Below are 7,429 nucleotides of genomic sequence, written 5' to 3'. Positions count from 1 at the left end.
CACATACAAGTACAGTAGTCTGTAGTGGGTACACATACAAGTACTGTAGTCTCTAGTGGGTACACATATAAGTACAGTAGTCTCTAGTGGGTACACATACTAGTACAGTAGTCTGTAGTGGGTACACATACTAGTACAGTAGTCTCTAGTGGGTACACATACAAGTACAGTAGTCTGTAGTGGGTACACATACTAGTACAGTAGTCTCTAGTGGGTACACATATAAGTACAGTAGTCTCTAGTGGGTACACATACTAGTACAGTAGTCTGTAGTGGGTACACATACTAGTACAGTAGTCTCTAGTGGGTACACATATAAGTACAGTAGTCTGTAGTGGGTACACATACTAGTACAGTAGTCTCTAGTGGGTACACATACTAGTACAGTAGTCTGTAGTGGGTACACATACTAGTACTGTAGTCTCTAGTGGGTACACATATAAGTACAGTAGTCTCTAGTGGGTACACATACTAGTACAGTAGTCTGTAGTGGGTACACATACTAGTACAGTAGTCTCTAGTGGGTACACATACAAGTACAGTAGTCTCTAGTGGGTACACATATAAGTACTGTAGTCTCTAGTGGGTACACATACTAGTACAGTAGTCTCTAGTGGGTACACATATAAGTACAGTAGTCTCTAGTGGGTACACATACTAGTACAGTAGTCTGTAGTGGGTACACATACTAGTACAGTAGTCTGTAGTGGGTACACATACAAGTACAGTAGTCTCTAGTGGGTACACATATAAGTACAGTAGTCTCTAGTGGGTACACATACTAGTACAGTAGTCTGTAGTGGGTACACATACTAGTACAGTAGTCTGTAGTGGGTACACATATAAGTACAGTAGTCTCTAGTGGGTACACATACAAGTACAGTAGTCTCTAGTGGGTACACATATAAGTACTGTAGTCTCTAGTGGGTACACATACTAGTACAGTAGTCTCTAGTGGGTACACATACTAGTACAGTAGTCTGTAGTGGGTACACATACTAGTACAGTAGTCTGTAGTGGGTACACATACTAGTACAGTAGTCTGTAGTGGGTACACATACAAGTACAGTAGTCTCTAGTGGGTACACATATAAGTACAGTAGTCTCTAGTGGGTACACATACTAGTACAGTAGTCTGTAGTGGGTACACATACTAGTACAGTAGTCTGTAGTGGGTACACATATAAGTACAGTAGTCTCTAGTGGGTACACATACAAGTACAGTAGTCTGTAGTGGGTACACATACAAGTACTGTAGTCTCTAGTGGGTACACATATAAGTACAGTAGTCTCTAGTGGGTACACATACTAGTACAGTAGTCTGTAAGTGGGTACACATACTAGTACAGTAGTCTCTAGTGGGTACACATACAAGTACAGTAGTCTGTAGTGGGTACACATACTAGTACAGTAGTCTGTAGTGGGTACACATATAAGTACAGTAGTCTCTAGTGGGTACACATACTAGTACTGTAGTCTCTAGTGGGTACACATACAAGTACAGTAGTCTCTAGTGGGTACACATACTAGTACAGTAGTCTCTAGTGGGTACACATACAAGTACAGTAGTCTGTAGTGGGTACACATACTAGTACAGTAGTCTCTAGTGGGTACACATACAAGTACAGTAGTCTGTAGTGGGTACACATACTAGTACAGTAGTCTCTAGTGGGTACACATACAAGTACAGTAGTCTCTAGTGGGTACACATACTAGTACAGTAGTCTCTAGTGGGGTACACATACTAGTACAGTAGTCTCTAGTGGGTACACATACAAGTACAGTAGTCTCTAGTGGGTACACATACAAGTACAGTAGTCTGTAGTGGGTACACATACTAGTACAGTAGTCTCTAGTGGGTACACATACTAGTACAGTAGTCTCTAGTGGGTACACATATAAGTACAGTAGTCTGTAGTGGGTACACATACTAGTACAGTAGTCTCTAGTGGGTACACATACAAGTACAGTAGTCTCTAGTGGGTACACATACTAGTACAGTAGTCTCTAGTGGGTACACATACAAGTACAGTAGTCTGTAGTGGGTACACATACTAGTACAGTAGTCTCTAGTGGGTACACATACTAGTACAGTAGTCTCTAGTGGGTACACATACAAGTACAGTAGTCTGTAGTGGTACACATATAAGTACAGTAGTCTCTAGTGGGTACACATATAAGTACAGTAGTCTCTAGTGGGTACACATACTAGTACAGTAGTCTGTAGTGGGTACACATACTAGTACAGTAGTCTCTAGTGGGTACACATATAAGTACAGTAGTCTGTAGTGGGTACACATACTAGTACAGTAGTCTGTAGTGGGTACACATACTAGTACTGTAGTCTCTAGTGGGTACACATATAAGTACAGTAGTCTCTAGTGGGTACACATACTAGTACAGTAGTCTGTAGTGGGTACACATACTAGTACAGTAGTCTGTAGTGGGTACACATACTAGTACAGTAGTCTCTAGTGGGTACACATATAAGTACAGTAGTCTCTAGTGGGTACACATACTAGTACAGTAGTCTGTAGTGGGTACACATACTAGTACAGTAGTCTCTAGTGGGTACACATACAAGTACTGTAGTCTCTAGTGGGTACACATACTAGTACAGTAGTCTCTAGTGGGTACACATACAAGTACAGTAGTCTGTAGTGGGTACACATACAAGTACTGTAGTCTCTAGTGGGTACACATATAAGTACAGTAGTCTCTAGTGGGTACACATACTAGTACAGTAGTCTGTAGTGGGTACACATACTAGTACAGTAGTCTCTAGTGGGTACACATACAAGTACAGTAGTCTGTAGTGGGTACACATACTAGTACAGTAGTCTCTAGTGGGTACACATATAAGTACAGTAGTCTCTAGTGGGTACACATACTAGTACAGTAGTCTGTAGTGGGTACACATACTAGTACAGTAGTCTCTAGTGGTACACATATAAGTACAGTAGTCTGTAGTGGGTACACATACTAGTACAGTAGTCTGTAGTGGGTACACATACTAGTACTGTAGTCTCTAGTGGGTACACATATAAGTACAGTAGTCTCTAGTGGGTACACATACTAGTACAGTAGTCTGTAGTGGGTACACATACTAGTACAGTAGTCTCTAGTGGGTACACATACAAGTACAGTAGTCTCTAGTGGGTACACATATAAGTACTGTAGTCTCTAGTGGGTACACATACTAGTACAGTAGTCTCTAGTGGGTACACATATAAGTACAGTAGTCTCTAGTGGGTACACATATAAGTACAGTAGTCTCTAGTGGGTACACATACAAGTACAGTAGTCTGTAGTGGGTACACATACTAGTACAGTAGTCTCTAGTGGGTACACATATAAGTACAGTAGTCTCTAGTGGGGTACACATACTAGTACAGTAGTCTGTAGTGGGTACACATACTAGTACAGTAGTCTCTAGTGGGTACACATACTAGTACTGTAGTCTCTAGTGGGTACACATATAGTACAGTAGTCTGTAGTGGGTACACATACTAGTACAGTAGTCTGTAGTGGGTACACATACTAGTACTGTAGTCTCTAGTGGGTACACATATAAGTACAGTAGTCTCTAGTGGGTACACATCTAGTACAGTAGTCTAGGTGGGTACACATACTAGTACAGTAGTCTCTGTGGTACACATACAAGTACAGTAGTCTCTAGTGGGTACACATACAAGTACTGTAGTCTCGTAGTGGGTACACATACTAGTACAGTAGTCTCTAGTGGGTACATATAGTACTGTAGTCTCTAGTGGGTACACATATAAGTACAGTAGTCTCTAGTGGGTACACATATAGTACAGTAGTCTCTAGTGGGTACACATACTAGTACAGTAGTCTGTAGTGGGTACACATACTAGTACAGTAGTCTCTAGTGGGTACACATATAAGTACAGTAGTCTCTAGTGGGTACACATACTAGTACAGTAGTCTGTAGTGGGTACACATACAAGTACAGTAGTCTCTAGTGGGTACACATACTAGTACAGTAGTCTGTAGTGGGTACACATACTAGTACAGTAGTCTCTAGTGGGTACACATATAAGTACAGTAGTCTCTAGTGGGTACACATACTAGTACAGTAGTCTGTAGTGGGTACACATACAAGTACAGTAGTCTGTAGTGGGTACACATATAAGTACAGTAGTCTCTAGTGGGTACACATACTAGTACAGTAGTCTCTAGTGGGTACACATACAAGTACAGTAGTCTGTAGTGGTAGCATACTAGTACAGTAGTCTCTAGTGGGTACACATATAAGTACAGTAGTCTCTAGTGGGTACACATACAAGTACAGTAGTCTCTAGTGGGTACACATATAAGTACAATAGTCTCTAGTGGGTACACATACTAGTACAGTAGTCTCTAGTGGGTACACATATAAGTACAGTAGTCTCTAGTGGGTACACATACTAGTACAGTAGTCTGTAGTGGGTACACATACTAGTACAGTAGTCTCTAGTGGGTACACATACAAGTACAGTAGTCTCTAGTGGGTACACATATAAGTACTGTAGTCTCTAGTGGGTACACATACTAGTACAGTAGTCTCTAGTGGGTACACATATAAGTACAGTAGTCTCTAGTGGGTACACATATAAGTACAGTAGTCTCTAGTGGGTACACATACAAGTACAGTAGTCTGTAGTGGGTACACATACTAGTACAGTAGTCTGTAGTGGGTACACATACTAGTACAGTAGTCTCTAGTGGGTACACATATAAGTACAGTAGTCTCTAGTGGGTACACATACTAGTACAGTAGTCTGTAGTGGGTACACATACTAGTACAGTAGTCTCTAGTGGGTACACATACTAGTACTGTAGTCTCTAGTGGGTACACATATAAGTACAGTAGTCTGTAGTGGGTACACATACTAGTACAGTAGTCTGTAGTGGGTACACATACTAGTACTGTAGTCTCTAGTGGGTACACATATAAGTACAGTAGTCTCTAGTGGGTACACATACTAGTACAGTAGTCTCTAGTGGGTACACATACTAGTACAGTAGTCTCTAGTGGGTACACATACTAGTACAGTAGTCTCTAGTGGGTACACATACTAGTACAGTAGTCTCTAGTGGGGTACACATACTAGTACAGTAGTCTGTAGTGGGTACACATACTAGTACTGTAGTCTCTAGTGGGTACACATATAAGTACAGTAGTCTCTAGTGGGTACACATACTAGTACAGTAGTCTCTAGTGGGTACACATACTAGTACAGTAGTCTCTAGTGGGTACACATACTAGTACAGTAGTCTCTAGTGGGTACACATACAAGTACAGTAGTCTCTAGTGGGTACACATACAAGTACTGTAGTCTCTAGTGGGTACACATACTAGTACAGTAGTCTCTAGTGGGTACACATATAGTACAGTAGTCTCTAGTGGGTACACATATAAGTACAGTAGTCTCTAGTGGGTACACATATAAGTACAGTAGTCTCTAGTGGGTACACATACTAGTACAGTAGTCTGTAGTGGGTACACATACTAGTACAGTAGTCTCTAGTGGGTACACATATAAGTACAGTAGTCTCTAGTGGGTACACATACTAGTACAGTAGTCTGTAGTGGGTACACATACAAGTACAGTAGTCTCTAGTGGGTACACATACTAGTACAGTAGTCTGTAGTGGGTACACATACTAGTACAGTAGTCTCTAGTGGGTACACATATAAGTACAGTAGTCTCTAGTGGGTACACATACTAGTACAGTAGTCTGTAGTGGGTACACATACAAGTACAGTAGTCTGTAGTGGGTACACATATAAGTACAGTAGTCTCTAGTGGGTACACATACTAGTACAGTAGTCTCTAGTGGGTACACATACAAGTACAGTAGTCTGTAGTGGGTATGCATACTAGTACAGTAGTCTCTAGTGGGTACACATATAAGTACAGTAGTCTCTAGTGGGTACACATACAAGTACAGTAGTCTCTAGTGGGTACACATATAAGTACAATAGTCTCTAGTGGGTACACATACTAGTACAGTAGTCTCTAGTGGGTACACATACAAGTACAGTAGTCTCTAGTGGGTACACATACAAGTACAGTAGTCTGTAGTGGGTACACATACAAGTACAGTAGTCTCTAGTGGTACACATACAAGTACAGTAGTCTCTAGTGGGTACACATACTAGTACTGTAGTCTCTAGTGGGTACACATACTAGTACTGTAGTCTCTAGTGGGTACACATACAAGTACAGTAGTCTCTAGTGGGTACACATACTAGTACAGTAGTCTGTAGTGGGTACACATACTAGTACAGTAGTCTGTAGTGGGTACACATACAAGTACAGTAGTCTGTAGTGGGTACACATACTAGTACAGTAGTCTCTAGTGGGTACACATACTAGTACTGTAGTCTCTAGTGGGTACACATACTAGTACTGTAGTCTGTAGTGGGTACACATACAACTACAGTAGTCTCTAGTGGGTACACATACTAGTACAGTAGTCTCTAGTGGGGTACACATACTAGTACTGTAGTCTGTAGTGGGTACACATACAACTACAGTAGTCTCTAGTGGGTACACATACAAGTACAGTAGTCTCTAGTGGGTACACATACAAGTACAGTAGTCTCTAGTGGGTACACATACAAGTACAGTAGTCTCTAGTGGGTACACATACTAGTACAGTAGTCTCTAGTGGGTACACATACTAGTACAGTAGTCTCTAGTGGGTACACATACAAGTACAGTAGTCTCTAGTGGGTAGAGGTCACAGACAACTTAGTCAAAGTCAGTCTGCACCATAAATATCCACAGACGTAATTAAAGAGATCACATTTCACTGCTGTGTAATCCTAGCAACACTAGACTTCACCTTCTTACTAGACTTCACCTTCTTACTAGACTTCACCTTCTTACTAGACTTCACCTTCTCTCACTAGACTTCACCTTCTTACTAGACTTCACCTTCTTACTAGACTTCACCTTCTTCTCACTAGACTTCACCTTCTTACTAGACTTCACCTTCTTACTAGACTTCACCTTCTTCTCACTAGACTTCACCTTCTTACTAGACTTCACCTTCTTACTAGACTTCACCTTCTTCTCACTAGACTTCACCTTCTTACTAGACTTCACCTTCTTACTAGACTTCACCTTCTTCTCACTAGACTTCACCTTCTTACTAGACTTCACCTTCTTACTAGACTTCACCTTCTTCTCACTAGACTTCACCAACCTCACCTTCTTCTGACTAGACTTCACCTTCTTCTCACTAGACTTCACCAACCTCACCTTCTTCTCACTAGACTTCACCAACCTCACCTTCTTCTCAGTGTGATCCTAACATGTTGTCTTCTCCCCAGGACAAAAGGAGGGTGCAGGAAGACATTGCCAGGAAAAGAGGACAGATCGAGGAAGAAAAACTCAAACTGCAGTACATCAAG

The 7,429-nt window shown here is 41.3% G+C and overlaps 1 long non-coding RNA gene across 1 annotated transcript in view; it reads left to right on the top strand.

Moving 5' to 3' along the window:
• The window catches only part of LOC133630526 (uncharacterized), a 20,633-nt gene extending 13,204 nt beyond the window's left edge, over positions 1-7,429 (top strand). The window contains exon 3 of the long non-coding RNA XR_009821272.1: positions 7,349-7,429. This is a non-coding gene — a long non-coding RNA (uncharacterized LOC133630526). The remainder of the gene's footprint in view (positions 1-7,348) is intronic.

Source organism: Entelurus aequoreus, linkage group LG15 (assembly GCF_033978785.1).
Source record: "Entelurus aequoreus isolate RoL-2023_Sb linkage group LG15, RoL_Eaeq_v1.1, whole genome shotgun sequence".
Classification (NCBI taxonomy): domain Eukaryota; kingdom Metazoa; phylum Chordata; class Actinopteri; order Syngnathiformes; family Syngnathidae; genus Entelurus; species Entelurus aequoreus.
Note: the sequence above shows the minus strand (reverse complement) of the source record. Positions and strands in the feature narration are given on the sequence as shown.